Source organism: Carya illinoinensis, chromosome 15, assembly GCF_018687715.1.
Source record: "Carya illinoinensis cultivar Pawnee chromosome 15, C.illinoinensisPawnee_v1, whole genome shotgun sequence".
In the NCBI taxonomy this organism is placed as follows: Eukaryota; Viridiplantae; Streptophyta; class Magnoliopsida; order Fagales; family Juglandaceae; genus Carya; species Carya illinoinensis.
In genome coordinates, this window is record NC_056766.1 from 27,129,933 (window position 1) to 27,148,510 (window position 18,578).

Here is an 18,578-nt window from a genome sequence, read left to right on the forward strand (position 1 = left end):
ACATATAACCTTTACTTTTAGTGGAGAAAGACTCTATACAACACGATGTGGAGTTTACCTACCTAGAAATATTTTTTGATAGTATGGATCTACCAAATTGTAAATACTGATTAGGCATAAACTGGCCTAATTGGTTCAGTTGTTGACCTCCTTACAAATCTTGGAGCCTAAAATCCTATTTAAATGACAGAAAGTTCTTCAACAAGCTTGTATATAATGAGTCATATTTCTTACGGATAGTTATTGCAATTAACACTATCTCATTTAGAAAAGATGATATTGAAATCAAGACCTAGAATTCATTGAAGATCTAGGTAGTAGTGAGTTTTGGGTCATACAATCTTGGTTGAGTCATTGATAGTTCTAAAGCTGAGAAGGCCTACATCATGGAACTATTTTTATATACTTGATTTATTTGTAATATTGGAATTGAATGTGTAGTCATCTCGACAGTGCAAAATTAAGTCCAACTACTGAGGAATATGTTGTTGTGGATTTCAAGCATATGGTGGTATTGAGACTCAATTATAGCTACTTTCATAATGACGAAGTAGATTAGGGGTCTAACCTTAGACATGCATGTACTAAAGAAACCAAGTGAAATTATAATGTTACTAACTCTTTTTTTTTTTTTCACCCTATAGAGTATTTTAAAAAAAGAAAATCAAAATAGCACCCATTTTTGTAACGCCCGAAGTAAATTAGACTAAAAGAATTTTTTTAATTTAGACAATAGGTTATGCCATGAAAACTTAGGAAAAGTCTATAGATTATAACTAGTTAGGATATTGGTTAGAAAGCAAAGTCGATTTATGATCCTTAAAGAGAACGTGTGACTACTTAGATTTTTTTGAGATACTTTAGATCATAATTAGACAAAATGAATTGCACCATTGTATTCATTAGGATTCTTAAAATTTTAGGGTGCAATAAAAAGTTGTGCAATTTTTGAGTGCCAAGTGGGCCCATGGGAGAGCACCATGTGTCACCTAGTATGCCACGTCATTAACCAGCTGTCACTAGCCATGTAGAATGCCCAAGTCAGCTAGAAAACACTAGGGAATCTTACTTTACACATGGTTCAATCATCACCCTCCATTTGATTTTCATTCACACATATCAAGCATAGTACAAGTGTGTATGTAGGTTGTGAGAAAGATAAGTTCAATCCATGCCTCTCTTACATGTCCATACCCCTACTGCATGTCCAAACAAGCACAAAAAAGTGCTTCCCTCACCTCAAATTCCCCTCCCTCATCCACGCCTCATTCCCCCTCCTTTGGCATTTCTCTCACGCACATACACACTAGCTCAACACATCAAGACCCATACCTCTCTTACAAAACCCATGCCTTCTTACAAGACCTTACCTTTCTTACAAACACCATGCCCTGCCCTTGCCACCCATGTACCTAACTGCTCCGCACCCCCACTCCCTTGAATTTCATTGAAAAATGATGGAGCTATCGAGAGTTAGGTCCTAACATGGGTCTTGATACTTTTTTTAATTTTTTTTTTTTTTACTTAGTGATAAGGAATGTGTTTTTTAATGAGGTTGTGAATTTTTTTTAAAAATATTTAAGGATATAAAAAAAAATCTACTAAAAAAAGAAAAAAGAAAAAGAGAATTTGGCCTTCTCAGGAACCATCCTTGGGCTACACCCTTGGTGGGTGTAGCACTACTCAATTTCATTTCACAATCCGCACAATAATCTCACCATTAGTTGCTTGATTCTCCCACACACACAAGTATATCCTTGCAAGCAACCTATCAATACCATGTCATGCCCTGCTTTGCACGTCTAGCCTGCACCAAGGACTTCCCCCCCTCTCTTTTCCACCCCCTCCATTATCAGTTCCCCCACGTCCCATGTGACGCCCCCAAATCCCCACGCACGGACACGGGGAAATCGAGACGTCCGGATGATGAAATCACGGGTCACCACCCTAACGACGTGTGCCAAGTGTGTGCAAAAGCAACAAATGTGCACGAAGAAACATGCAGCGGATAACGAAAGTCACAACTAAGTACCAGAATTTTTTTTCTTACTTAAATACAAAGCTGTTCAAACATACATATTAAAATATTACATAACACAAATATTATTCAAATTGACAACAAGATATTAACTTCAAACTCAGATCTCTGGAGGAGCCGCATCCTCGGGCTCAGCCTCCTCCTCCTCTTCGAACTCTGCACCAAAATCTACGGTACCAAAAATGGTGCCGCAGGTAAGTAAAATCCAAACACCACTAGATAAAAACATATAGAACTCAAATAATATGCATGAAAGAATGCAATGCACATGTCCCATAAAACCATAAATTTTCCACGCACTCCAAAAACCCATTTGGCCCGAAAACATATCGCTTAAAACCAAGTCTCGTCATTATCCCAGATAATGGCCCAAACCACCATTTTCCCAGAAAATGGATCAAAAGCCTCAAAACCAAATCTCGCCATTTTCCCAGAACATGGCCCGCATCCGAAAACCATAAAAACGATCCAATTATGCATGCACCATGATCTCCCCTAGGGATCATCCGCACACCCTGGCTCTGTGCCACACCGCAGGTAACGACTACGCATGTGACACCTAAACGAGCGATGCCAAGACTCGCGCCTAGCGCGTACCTGGCCAGGCCATCCTCTAGCCCTCGCCAGCGAAGGGCCACGGAGTCGGTGAGTAGAGCGATGCCCAGACTCGCGCCCAGCGCGTACCTGGCCAGGCCATCCTCTAGCCCCGCTCCCGTCATCGCCCAGCGACAACTCAGGGGACGTCACTCAGTATTATCCACTCCCGAGTGACCAGAGGAGCTCCACCGAGATAATAACCCATCCCGGCTTGGGCTCGTGAGACACACACACCCGAAAATCCATTCACGCCAACAAAACAGGATTTTCTTAAATAAAATAAAACGCACGTGCATGCACCATGTAAATGCGATTTCAATGCACAAAACAATCAACCAACCATAAATCAATAAATCAAGCAACTCCGTCCTCCATCCATCCGACCCCCGAACTCCTCGGACTCAGTCCGGAATCAGCCAACCAACAACAAATAATTATTGAATGAGCAAAATATATTTAAATCTGAAAGTAGGGTTTGGAAAATACTTACAACGCTATACGGTATTTTTCGAAAGCTCGCGGTGTTGCAAACGGCGGAAGAAACGCAACGTAACAGTGTAATTTACACTGTGGCCGTGGGTAATAAATTACCCACTTTCGAACGGGGACAAACCAAAGCACGAAATTGATAGGGAATGGTCTTGAGATGTTTATGAAGCTAAAGGAAGTGAGTTTTGGCCGTGGGTGGTGGTGGAAACGGCGGTCGAAGGCCAAAAAGGGGCTGAACGGAGTTGAGCTCGTGGGAGCTGCTCTGGCAACGGATCGGGGCCGAAATTAGGTGGGTTAGGTCGACAAGAGGTAGGGGAAGAAGCTGTGAAGAGATGGTGGCCGGAGGTGGTGCGACAGCGCCGGAGGTGGTGCGACAGCGCCGGAATCAGTGAAAACCCGTGTGGCTTGGCAGAGCTCGTGGTGGCTAACGGTGGCTCGGATGGAGGTGAAACTTGGTGGGGATGTTCACCGGTGAGAGGGGAAGAAAACTGGGTGGGTGGTGTAGGCCACACCGCCGGTGAGCGGCGGTTCTGGGCTGCGAAAGAAACCGGCGACAGGGGAGAAAAACAGGGCAGGTGCCGTGACTTCCAGGGGCTCGTGGCGGCTAATGGCTGGTCCGATGGCTCTCAAAATTGGTGGGAATGATCTCTGGTGGGAGGGGAAGAGAATGGTGGTGGTGGTGCACTACACGGTGGCCGGACGGCGGAGAACCGGGCGGTCAAAGGGGCGGCAACGGTAAGGAGAAAAGGGAGCTGCGCACTGGGAGAGAGAGGAATCGGGGAAGAAAAGAAGAAGAAAAAGAAAGAAAGGAAAGAAAAGAAGAAAAAGAAAAAGGAAAAGGAAAAAAAGAAAAAGAGAAAAGAAAAGAGATGAGGTCCAATCCTCACTCCGGAAACCAAAACAGATCTGCCGAAAACGATATTAAAAACCGTGAAACGACTAAATAAATAAAACACAACAACAAATAAATAAAAACCAATTTAAAACACAATAATTTAAAATAAATAAACCAATATATTAATTAAATTAAAATCAACCCTTCAGTGAAAATACACGTAAAAGCTGGTCATCACATCCTCCCCCCTTTAAAAACAAATTTCGTCCTCGAAATTTGCAAGATCAACCATCAGCGCCAAACGGATACAAGATACAACTCTGAACATAATTGAGAAATACATATCATCGACAACTCCCAACAAATCCAATGGTTATTATCTTCACACCATAAATTACTAATATCAACGACGTCTCTGCTTCACCTTCCAAACTTTCATCCCATTCCAACTTTGGTAACCTAATAGCCACTTCCAAAGTTAACCATCCATAAACCAAAATGCACGACCAAAAGATTAATCTCCCATTAAAACTTCGAATCACTATTAATTCTTCAAAATCAACTCAAAATTTGAACTTCTAAGAATCTCCAAAAAACATGCTTTCGCGCGCACTCTGATAACTCACCAAAATACATAAAGGCTATATCCTCAAAAATTAATATCGTGAAGTACAAGCTCAATCCACACCTACTCACAAGAAAACCTTTACCACATTTCCATAGAAAATCATATACCTCTAAAACCCACAAATCTCCATTCATTCCTCAGTTGGCCATCGCTGCCCTAAACGAAAACCAACATTCTGCAAAAATACATCCATTGATTGATGACGGAAACCAGTACTAATCAACCTCTAGGCCCCAATTTGAAAACACATAACGTCATCCCAAAATACACCTGTCTCTTCTAAAGATAAGGAATATCTCCAAAAGGGCCAAGTCCTTCCCAGCCAACCAACAAGAGCGCCTATAACCTCTATCCGATATCCCACACTTCAAGCTCATAAACTATATTTTGAATTACATCTAATCTTGCAATAACAAACTCACTATAAACTACCATTGACTTCACCTAGACATAATCGAAACGCTCTTGGTAACTCACCCACCTACTTATACTCTCAAAAACTCTAGTTTTAGCACAACTAATTCCTTCAATAGCACTTCACAAATAAATCTCAAGACAGGCCATACTGTTTAAATCTTCAATCCATCAAAAACTATTAAACAACATTCAAGGATCCTATTGCTTTATTACTTCATACATATGATCATGCTACCCACCGTTGATGCACAAGTTTCAACTTCCAAGATTTATTACTTCATACTCCACACATGGTGACCTAACGATCTCCTTTCAAGCTATATAACCATATCCCCAATTCTCCCAACTAGATACTTGATCTCCAAAGAAAAGTATAGTCTCACCAATTTAAATTCCTATGACTTCAAGTCGCAATTAATTCTCAAGATAAACACAACAGTCGTTTCAAACCATCATCCCAATGGGTAACCCGCTTCGACTGCACATTCCGTTCAACTTACCAAACAACTCAAAGCCAAAATCTCTTGAATTTAATATTACCACACAGATTCTTCTTCAACTCCTACCAAGCCAAAATAGATGAGACTAGGACCAGCACTCCCCGAAATCCATACGCACATACCATTACTACTCATCGATCTCATGTACTCTTAGCCAACACCACAAATAATTCAAACCTACAAGTGATCCATTATCACATTTCCATCACCTGGACTTATATCCTCAACTCAACAAGAATCATTCCTGAATCTACTCAACTTATATCCTTAAATCAGCAACTAGCCATTGCTTAAAGTTTGGTACCGAGAATGACCTTAAACCTGCTAAGAATCCATTCCCAAAAGTCTACGGATCATATAACCTCAAATTCAATTGTATTCAATACCGACACAAAATCTACTATTTCCAACACCCTGATGGACCTACATCTTTCGAATCGATAAAATCATTTCCTAAAATCTGCTATTACAACCTCGAGTTGACAATAATTATTTTCTAAACTAGCTCGATATCTTCAATCCTCAAAGAAATACACAAACTAGATCATTACCGGCAATCCTCAAAGAAATCTACTCTAGAAAAATTTTCATATCAATAACTCAACTCTAATCAACCCCATTTTAATGGTTACAAACTAATCACTCACTAGAGTAGATCAAGCTACAACACTAAGTCTGTAAAACTAAAAACTCAATTCTTATTATAAATCAGTCCTTCGACTCTGCAATTCTAAAACCTTAAATCAAATAAGAATCATCTTCTGGAACTTCTAAGATCAAAGAACTTACATCCCATAATAGAACAATCGACTCCCAAATCTTTCAAATTCTAAAACATTAATAGATAATAAATCATTTTCTGAAATTCTCAAGATTGGTGGCTTTAATCCAAAACATTCACCTTAAAAGCTTGTAAAATCTAAAGCCCCAATTGCCACCAAATTATTCATCCGAATCACGAAATCTAACACCTTAATTACCATAAACTTATATTCCTAAAATCTATAAGGCCCCAAACTTTAAAACTTTGTTGAAACTTCATAAAATCTATCCTTGAAATTTGTTGAACTTACAACCTACTACGTTAAAGACCATTTCATAAACTCCACAGAACCAAAGAACTCAATTATTCTACTTCCCTAAAAGATCACCCAGATCATGCCATTCTCTCCAAGCCTCGATAATATAAAAAAAAACAAACCACACCAGGCATTCATCACGAAAGATTAGATTAGACTCATACCTGCCATGACTTTAGCATTCTGAGTCTCCGAAATCCTCACCTCCAACGGTACCAAGAATCACTACGTACATTCGAGCCCGAGCTAAATGCCTCTGATTAGTTCTACCTCTGCGATGAGCTCCACGGCTTTCTTGAACTCGACTAGGGCACTCACGAGCAAAATGCCCCGTCTGACCGCATTCAAAACACTTGTTACTACCCAGACGACACTCGCCTCCGTGAGCTCTATTACATAAGCCACAAACTGGAACTCGTCCTCCCATACGCACTCCCGAGGCTGCTTGTAGTCGAGTCCCGGTCCGCTGAACAAACTTCTGAGGCGAACCTAAACTACTTCCTTCACCAGAAAAACTCCGCCTCTTATGTCCTGGAGGGGAGCCCATACTCAAATTATTCTCTCGCTCCACAAGAGTGGCTACATCCACTAAATCCTGAAAGGTGGATATCCGGTGGCTGACCACCATTTTGCATATATCTAGTCGCAAACCTTAAATAAAATTCCTTAAACATATCCTTAAAGTACGTTGAACCGACACTCTCCTATACTATAGCCTCATTACATAAATTCTACAAAACCTTGACCTCAATCATCTTAAGCAACTTAAAGTTAATTCCTCTCCTCATTGCTACGAGAGTTCCCACCTTACAAAGGTTGCCGAAACCATGACATTCCCTTCAAACCTCAACATCATACAAGCAAGCCACATTGCTAAAAAATTCAAGCCTACTACACTAAATGTTCATGCCTAATAATAACATCCTCGATTATACCGCCTTCCTGCCACAACACAACCTTTGACCCCCTTTAAGAAAACAAATAAAAACCAGCAACATAAAACCAAAAACCAAAAAACCAACACCAGATAACAAGAAACAAAAAGAAACCAGCATGCAATAACATAACTAAATAAATCAAACAAGCAACAAGCATCAAACAAATAAAACAATTAAAAAATGTTAAATAGCAACTTTACTTAAAATAAATTTTAAAACACAACTTTAAAAACATTCTGGTACTACCTACGGGACATGTGGTTTTACCCAGAGCCAAACCGCTTTGATACCACCTGTGACGCCCCCAAATCCCCATGCACGGACACGGGGAAATCGAGACGTCAGGATGATGACATCACGGGTCACCACCCTAACGACGTGTGCCAAGTGTGTGCAAAAGCAACAACTGTGCACGAAGAAACACGCAGCGGATAACGAAAGTCACAACTAAGTACCAGAATTTTTTTTCTTACTTAAATACAAAGCTGTTCAAACATACATATTAAAATATTACATAACACAAATATTATTCAAATCGACAACAAGATATTAACTTCAAACTCAGATCTCTGGAGGAGCCGCATCCTCGGGCTCAGCCTCCTCCTCCTCCTCTTCGAACTCTGCACCAAAATCTACGATACCAAAAATAGTGCCACAGGTAAGTAAAATCCAAACACCACTAGATAAAAACATATATAACTCAAACAATATGCATGAAAGAATGCAATGCACATGTCCCATAAAACCATAAATTTTCCACACACGCCAAAAATCCATTTGGCCCAAAAACATATCGCTTAAAACCAAGCCTCGCCATTATCCTAGATAATGGCCCAAACCACCATTTTCCCAGAAAATGGATCAAAAGCCTCAAAACCAAATCTCACCATTTTCCCAGAAAATGGCCCGCATCCGAAAACCATAAAAACGATCCAATTATGCATGCACCATGATCTCCCCTAGGGATCATCCGCACACCCTGGCTCTGTGCTACACCGCTGGTAACGACTACGCATGTGACACCTAAACGAGCGATGCCCAGACTCGCGCCCAGCGCGTACCTGGCCAGGCCATCCTCTAGCCCCGCTCCCGTCGTCGCCCAGTGACAACTCAGGGAACGTCACTTAGTATTATCCACTCCCGAGTGACCAGAGGAGCTCCATCGAGATAATAACTCATCCCGGCTTGGGCTCGTGAGACACACGCACCCGAAAATCCATTCACGCCAACAAAACAGGATTTTCTTAAATAAAATAAAACGCACGTGCATGCACCATGTAAATGCGATTTTAATGCACAAAACAATCAACCAACCATAAATCAATAAATCAAGCAACTCCGTCCTCCATCCATCCGACCCCCGAACTCGGACTCAGTCCGGAATCAGCCAACCAGCAGCAAATAATTATTGAATGAGAAAAATATATTTAAATCTGAAAGTAGGGTTTGGAAAATATTTACAACGTTATACGGTATTTTTCGAAAGCTTGCGACGTTGCAAACGGCGGAAGAAACGCAACGTAACAGTGTAATTTACACTGTGGCCGTGGGTAATAAATTACCCACTTTTGAACGGGGACAAACCAAAGCACGAAATTGATAGGGAATGGTCTTGAGATGTTTATGAAGCTAAAGGAAGTGAGTTTTGGCCGTGGGTGGTGGTGGAAACGGCGGTCGAAGGCCAAAAAGGGGCTGAACAGAGTTGAGCTTGTGGGAGCTGCTCCGGCAACGGATCGGGGCCGAAATTAGGTGGGTTAGGTCGACAAGAGGTAGGGGAAGAAGTTGTGAAGAGATGGTGGCCGGAGGTGGTGCGACGGCGTCGGAATTGGTGAAAAATCGTGTGACTTGGCAGAGCTCGTGGTGGCTAACGGTGGCTCGGATGGAGGTGAAACTTGGTGGGGATTTTCACCGGTGAGAGGGGAAGAAAACTGGGTGGGTGGTGTAGGCCACGCCACCGGCGAACGGCAGTTCTGGGCTGCGAAAGAAACCGGCGACAGGGGAGAAAAACAGGGCAGGTGCCGTGACTTCCAGGGGCTCATGGCGGCTAACGGCTGGTCCGATGGCTCTCAAAATTGGTGGGGATGATCTCTGGTGGGAGTGGAAGAGAATGGTGGTGGTGGTGCACTACACGGTGGCCGGAAGGCGGAGAACCGGGCGGTCAAAGGGGCAGCAACAGTAAGGAGAAAGGGGAGCTGCGCACTGGGAGAGAGAGGAATCGGGGAAGAAAAGAAGAAGAAAAAGAAAGAAAGGAAAGAAAAGAAGAAAAAGAAAAAGGAAACGGAAAAAAAGAAAAAGAGAAAAGAAAAGAGATGAGGTCCAATCCTCACTCCAGAAACCAAAACAGATCCGCCGAAAACGATATTAAAAACCGTGAAACGACTAAATAAATAAAACACAACAACAAATAAATAAAAACCAATTTAAAACACAATAATTTAAAATAAATAAACCAATATTAATTAAATTAAAAACAACCCTTCAGTGAAAATACACGTAAAAGTGGGTCATCACATCCCACATGCTAGCCTAAGTCAAGTCCTACACAAACAAAGACCAACCAGAATTTTTGGTGTGAAATCTGGTGAAGTAAAAGAAAACTTCTCTCCTCTAGCCTTCCCACCTCTACACCCCACCTCCTTTCCTTTAGTTTTTCCTCACTCACACACTCAAGTGCTTTACTCCCTTGTTCACACATGAAGAAAAGAGAGTAGCAAACAAACCATGAGTATGTTAGCGTGTGGTGAAGTGGAGAATTCTTAAACCCTAGCTAGAGCCTCATCTTTTGGTAAGCTAGTTTTCCTATTTATATTTTTATAGGTGTAATGATTAAATTAGTGAATTATTGGAAGTTTTTCATGAAGAAAATGGTTAATTTTGTGAATCTGTGTGAGACAAAACTTTTGGTTAGTATGTTTTCTTGTTAAGTGATGAATTAGACCTAGTTTGGATAGCAAGAGCCTCCCATCTCATCTTATAGTATCTCATCCCATCTTATTGTTGAGTGGGTCCAACCCACATGTGGTAGCCCAGGTCTCACTTAAGCCAATTAGGGCTTCTACTTGCAATTATAAAAGGGAAGTTGAAGTGGTTTATGGGTGTGAGAGTGGAAAAGCAACAAAACAAAAGAAAAAGAGAGAGAGAAGGTACTAAACGGTGTAGCAAGTGAAAAGAAAGGGAAAAAGTTTTTCTTTTCTCTTTTGGGTGTAGATTTTACACATGTATTTCTCTACACAGTACAAATTGGGAATTTCTCTAAGTGGTAATTTTTTCTTTGGGTACTCCAGAGAGTTGTAGTATTCAAAGTGGGGATCTCACAGGTGTTATCAAACTGGTGGTTTGGGTGAGATTATTGTTTTCTTAGAGATTTGTCATTGTTGCATTTTCCAATTTGTTGAGAACTCAAGTGGATTTGAGTACCTCCATATTATTATAGTGGATTTGATCGGAGTTGCCCTGTGGTTTTTTGCCTCTACACTGGAGGGTTTTTTTCACTTAAAAATCTGTTGTGTTTTGCTTTGATTGTTTGCCTATTTAATTATTCTAGTTATTTGTTTGGATAATAGATTTAATTTGGTAGGTGGTTATATTGGCCAACAAGTGGTATCAGAGCGCCTAGGTTGTGTGGGTGCGGTGAACTTGAAAAATTAAATGGAGAATACTTCGGGCACCATGATTAAATTACTAGCTTCAAATGATTCTATTTGGAAACTAATGATGGAAGATATCCTTTATTGTAAGGATTTACATGAATCCATTGAAGGTGCTAGTGCCAAGCCAAGCAGTATGAGTGACAGTGACTGGATGAAAATGAATAGGAAAACCATTGGGTATATTAGACTGTGGTTTGTCTTAATGTATTCCATCATATATCTCAAGAGACAGATGCCTGTAGCCTTTGTGAAAAATTAGAGGGTCATTATGAGAGGAAGACAACTCAAAATAAAGGTTTTGCTATTAGAAAGCTTGTGAATTTAAAGCTAAAGGAAGGGAAATTTGTTGCTGAGCATTTGAGTGAATTCCGAGACTTAGTAAATTAGTTGACCACAACGAAAATAGTGCTAGATGATGAGATGCAAGCACTATTACTTCTGAGTTCATTGCCTGATAGTTGGGAGACTCTGGTGGTATCACTTAGTAATTCTGCTCTGAATGGTGTGCTTGAACTTACTCTAGTTAAAGACAATTTTTTTAATGAATAAATAAGAAGAAAAGACTTGGGTACGAATGATGCATAGGCTCTTGTTATAGAGAATAGGGGAAGGAGTAAGAACAAAGGTCCCAAGGGATACGGTAACTACAAAAGTCAATCAAAGACAAGAGGAAATGTTAGATGTTTCTACTGTGATAAAGAGGGTCATATAAAGAAATATTGCAAGGCTTGGAAAAACAAACTGAAAGAATAGAAAAGTTAGAAGAAGACAAATGATCAGAATACTACGGCTAATGTTTCTGATGAAGAAGTGACAATACTTTCTGTAGAAGAGAATGAGCATTGTCATGTTGCAGATTCTTATGTAGAATGGGTGATTGATTCAGCAGCTTCCTACCATGTTACACCAAAGAAAAAACTCTTTACTATGTATAGAGAAGGCAGATTTGGCAGGGTGAAGATGGGCAATGAAAGTTATGGTGATATTGTGGGAATTGGTGACATTTGTATTGTTACAAATGTTGGATGTACCCTAACATTAAAGGATGTGAGACATGTTCTAGATATGTGCCTGAATCTGATATCTACACACAATCTTGATGAGGTAGGGGTTATGAGAGTTATTTTGGCAACAAAAGATGGAAACTATCAAAAGGGTCAATGGTGTATGCTAGAGGTAAGATTTACTGTACACTTTACAAGACTAAAGTAAAGGTGTATGGTGATGCAGTGAATGCAACTACAGATGATGTTTCACCAGACTTGTGGCATAAGTGGCTAGCACACTTGAGCGAGAAGGGATTGTAGGTTTTGGGAAGAAAGTCTCTCATTCCTTTCACCAATGGTACGTCATTGAATCCCTGTAACAGCCTGCTAGAAATTCAATTGTGAAATTTCTATTGGCTTTAGAAACCTCGTGAAGACCCCATAAGTGTTCACGAATCTATTGATCGTATAGGTTTTAGTATAACCACATAGTTAGTGTTATCACTCACTATGGTATCATAAGTGTATTTTTAATTATTGGAGATAGTTAGAAGTGTCAGAATGCATTATGGTTTGTGCCATTAGACTCGGTGGATTATTTAAGATTTTATGGTACAATAACTCATTTTCATATTTTCGGACAAAACGCCTATTCGAAAATGTGAATTTGCTTTTAGGGACACTTCGGGCCTGAATTTTGGTAAACGATTTTCACTGTAGCTTCATATGAATATTTAGAATTTTTCGATACCAAGTTTATCATACACTTTTCTGAAGTAAATAGTAACATCGATAAGCGCACCAAGTGCAATAGTTTCAAAATCACAGTGTGGAATGTCCAAATTAAGTTAGAGAAGTTTTAATTGGACATATGGAAAGATCTTAGCCACACATGATGCATAGTATTAGACAATTGGATCAAGAGAAATTGGATTTGGGCTTGATAGCAACCCAAACCCTCTTAAAATTCCAAATTGAGGCCCATTCGATTTAGGCCCATTAAGGCCCACGAAATTGGGCTAGCATTGATTTTGGCCAAGTAAACTCATCCCCCACATGGCTAATCAGATGTCTTCAAGAGGGTCTAGAAGGTTCTAGAAGGGAAAAGTCAAAGAGCCATCTCACTCTTCCAAGTCTACACTCCACCATTAGAAAATATCTTGGGATGATTATTTGTGGATTTTGTTTGGGTAAGAAAGGCCAACACTCAAGCCTCACTTCAACCTCATCCTCTTTCATATCTTGTGCAAAAATATCTCCAGCCCACTCCCCACAAAATCATCTTCCTTTACACTTTTCATTGAAAGAACACCAAACACTCTCTCGGACAGCTTTTACGTGTTCTTTTGCACGCCTATTTCAAAGCTTTTTTAAGTGTTTTATCATAAAGTTTCATTCATAAAAGTTGTTCCTTTTTTAGTCTAGTTTACTTTTATATCTTATTTGTCCCATTTTAAGATCATTTGGTCATTGAAATATTGTTTAAACTCTAGAAAGGTCATTCTAGGCGATAAACTGGAGAATATGTTGTATTTTGGAGTTTTTGACCAAGCTAATGGATAGATCTTGGTCCGAAATTTTTATGAAGTATTTTTAACATGTGTATATGATTATTTTTTGAGGAATTTTTGCATGATTAAAGGTTTTGATGAAATATTTTCTTAGATCTAGAAACTTAGAAATAAGAAGAGGAAAAACAGTTTCTGTTTTGAGAAAGTTTAAATCTTTGGTGGTTTAAACCTATTCCAATGGCTTTGATAATTTTATTGGAGGATCCTAAGCCTCTTATGTACATGTTAGAATATTATTTTGAAGATATTTGATGTTAGTTTCAAAGATATGAAATGTTATGCAAAAAGATATTCGGATAGGCCAAAGTGTGGATGTTCTTGGCTCAATTTAGGTTTTGGTTAATGTTTAGCCATCTGATCTTGAATTAGAAGCTTATATATATATATATATATATTTTAGGACATCTTTTTAAATCATGTGATGGTTTGGTTTAAAGATCACATCTTTATAAGTCATAGATCAAAAGATTGATCAAAACAAGTTAGAAACAAAAGTCAATGGAAATAGCATATGGGAATTTCGGTCCTATGGAGTTTTAATAGTTATGATTAGTTTTAAATTTTTCTAAATTGATATTTGAGTTTAGGATAAAATTTACATGAGGCATGTAAATTTTGGTGACTTTTGGAGTTAGCATGCAAAATCCTTAAGTTAGGGCTAAAATGGTCATTTTCCCACATGTAGAAGGTAAAATAGAAATTTTACTCTTAAGTTAGTATTTTTCCGTATTTCAAATTATTAGGGATTTAGTTCTAACTTTTAGAATCACTAATTACAGTTCCTCGTGATCGCGCTTGAGCTTTCATAAGAAACGCGGAGATCGATGTAAGTTAGCTTTTTAACTTATTAGCAGTTTACTGTGTATGTATGCTAAGTAAAGGAACTACACCATATGTATATGTGTTATCATATATGCCATGTCATGTCAAGTTATCACATATTTGTCTATTACATAGAATTTAGTCTGTCACGAGTTATTCATATGCTACACAAGATATTTTGTCATGTATTGTTATACATTACAAGTACGTCATGTTAAGTATGCCATCTATTACATGTATGTCAGGTCATGTAATATTCACCGTTGCAAGTATGTCATGTTAAATATGTTGTCTATTACATGTTATGTCATGCTACAAAATGTTTCTATCTCAAGTACGTCATGTGTTTTGAGTTAAGTTCAAGTTTGTTATGTCTAGGATACTCGTGATATAATCATTATGATTGTCCGAGCATCTCCTTTTGTATTTCACGCAATGTACTTTTGGCGAAATCATTTTGATTGTCAGAATTTAGTTCAAGTTCAGTTATGTGGATAATCCTGGCATAATCATTTTGATTGTTAGGGTATCTTATTTAAAATACTCGTGATGAAATCATTCTGATTGTTAGAGTATTACTAGGTACTCCTAGTGTAATCATTCTGATTGCTAGTGTATGTGTTTTAAAATACTCGTGATGGAATCATTCTGATTATCAGAGTATTACTAGGTACTCCTGGTGTAATCATTCTAATTGCTAGGGTACGTGTTTTAAAATACTCATGATGTAATCATTCTGATTGTCTGAGTATCTCTGATAGAATATGTTGGATGAAATCATTCTGATTATTCACTATTCCTGACAAAACGACTGACGGAATCATTTTGATTGTTAGAATTGAAGTCCAAGGTCATGTTAAGTAAATAAGTCAGATCAAGTTTATGATAAGTTAAGTTTCAGTTCAAGTTCAAGTTCATATCAAGAAGTTGAGTTACATTCAGTTTCGTGAGATCCACAACAACTATGGCACACGAAGTATGGGGTCACAGTAATTGTGACGCATACACTACGTGAGACACAACAATTGTGACACGTAAAATACATGGGGCCACAACAACTGTGGAGTATGTATTTAAGCAGTTAAAGAATAAGCTTTAGATCAAGTTCATGTTATGTCAAGTTTCAGAGCGAGTTCATGTTAAGTCAAGTTTCAGAGCAAGTTCATGTTAAGTCAAGTTTCAAATCAAGTTCATGTCAAGTCAAGTTCAGTACACGTTTCAATTTAAGTTATATAAGTTATGCTATTCTATATGTCAAGTTATGCTATGATCGCTTATGAATTTGATTATGCATTCATGCTTTTACTGCCATGCATACATCATTAGCCTGTGTGGAAGTTTTTTGTTAACTTGCTGAGATTTGTAATCAAATCTCACTGTGGTAGTCCCAACTACTATTCCCCCCGAATGGTAGATCTTGTTACAGGACTGGAAGGACAATCAGGAGCTGACCAGCTAGACACAGTCGATTGAGCGAGGGTGCGACATCAATGTTAATATAGTAGTTAACTTAAATTACTACTTGTACTATAGAGTTGCATCTCCAGTACTCTTTTGGATCATAGCCATTTTGGACTAATGTTGTGATCATAGTTGTTCAATGGGTCTTTATGTATGAAGTATGTTTTAAGCATTTGGGATATTTTCAGTTTGGTGCATAGTATTGCTAAAGAAAAAAATTTATCCGCTACGAATATTGCATAATGTTAGATACATGTTAGGAACATTGCATCTTATGTGTCATGAATGGGGGCAGGTAACCTTGTGTTGCATGTCTCGACGCTTCAAATGTCCGTCCAATCCCAAGCAGAATTTGGGGGCGTCACAATCCCTGTGATTATTGTCTCCTCAATAAGCATCATAGAATTTCTGTTCAGAAAACCTCTAGTAGAAAACAAAATGTGTTGGATTTAAATTATTCTGATGTATGTGGTCCCATTGAAGTGGAGTTCTTAGGTGGAAATAAGTATTTTGTTACTCTTATTGATGATGCTTCAAGAAAGTTGTGGGTGTATATTTTGAAAACAAAAGATCAGGTATTCCAACATTTCAAGAAGTTCCATGCTATGGTAGAAAGAGAAACTGGAAGATCTTTGAAGTGTCTTCATACTGATAATGGAGGTGAGTACATGTCTAATGAGTTTAAGGAGTATTGCTCAAAACATGGCATTAGATGTGAAAAGACAGTTTCAGGTATCCCACAACATAATGGTGTGGCAGAGAGAATCAACCACACTATTTTAGAGAAGGTCAAATGCATGATGAAGATGGCAAGATTGATTAGGTCATTTTGGGGTGAAGTTGTTCGTACTGCATGCTACCTAATCAATGGGTCTCCATCAGTTCCTTTGGGGTTCGAGGTTCCAAAACAAGTGTGGACTGGAAAGGATGTGTCTTACTCTCACTTGAAGATATTTGGGTGCAAGGCATTTGCATGTGTCTAAGGAACAACAAATATGCAAGGCCACTCCTTGCATATTTGTTGGCTATGGAGATGCAAAATTTTTCTACAAGTAGTGGGTTCCATAGAAGAAGAAAATCATTAGAAGTAGAGATGTGGTTTTCATAGAAAATCAAACGTTGGCAAGCTTTGAGAAAGTAGAGAAGCCAAGACAAGCAGCTGAAGGTGTTTCTGATCTCACACCTATTTCTTTGTCTCCAGAGAATGCTACTAATGGGGAAGAGATACAAGTTGAAGATCAAAATGATGAGCCAACAACAGTTGATGAGAATGATGTAGTTGGCGCAAAGGGTATTGAGCAGGGGGATCAATCTACTCCTCCAGAACCTCAAGTTAAAAGGTCTACGAGGGAGCATCATCCATCAACTAGATATCCTGAGTCAGATTATATTTTGATTACTAATTAGGGGGAGCCAAAAAGCTTTCAAGAAGTGAAAACTCATAAGGAACAGTAGAAGTGGATGAATGCTATGCAGGGAGATGAATTCTTTACACAAGAATGACACTTATGAGTTAGTGAAACTCCCTAAAGGCAAAAAGGCTTTAGGAAAAAAATGGGTGTTCAAGCATAAGAGTGATGGTGGAACCCTAGTAAAACACAAAGCTTGGTGGTAGAAGGCTTCAATCAAAAGAAGGGAATAGATTTTGATGAAATATTCTCTCCGGTTGTCAAGGTGAGTTCCATTCGAGTTGTGTTGGGTCTTGTAGCTAGCTTGGATCTTGAGCTTGAGAAATTAGATGTAAAGAATTCTTTTCCCCATGGTGACTTGGAGGAAGAGATCTACATGGTTCAACTAGAACAATTTGAAATTAAAGGGAAGGAGCACATGGTTTGCAAATTGAAAAATATTTTATATGGGTTGAAGAAGGCTCCAAGGCAGTTGTATAAGAAGTTTGAGTCATTCATGATGGGTCATGGATATACCAAAATAGAGGCAGATCATTGTGAGTATGTTAGAAGGTTCCTTGATGGTAAATCCATTACTCTTCTATTATATGTAAATGATATGTTGATAGTTGGGCAAGATTTTCAGTTGATTCGAAGTTTGAAAGCAGAGTTGTAACAGCCTACTAAAAATTCAATGGTAGAATTTCTATAGACTTGAGGAACCTCATGAAAACTCCGTAAGTTTTCACGAATCGGCTAATCGCAAAGGTTTTAGTTTGTCAACATAATCAGTGTTATCACTCACTATGATGCCAGAAATGCGATTTCAATTGTTTGAGGTAGTTATAAGTGTTAGAATATGTTATGGTCTGCGTCACTAGACTCAGTTGAATATTTAGGATTTTATGGCGCAATAACTCATTTTCATAATTTTGGACGAAAGGCCTATTTGAAATTGTGAATTTATTTTTAGGAGTACTTCGGGGTTGAGTCATGGTAAACGATTTTCACTAAGTTATATATGAATATTTAGGATTTTCAGTACTAAGTTTATTATGCATTTTTTTTGGAGTGAATAGTAACCTCGATAAGCATACTAAGTGCAGTGTTTTCAAAATCACAGTGTGGAATGTCCAAATTAGGTTAGAGAAGTTTTATTTGGATACTTGGCAAGATATT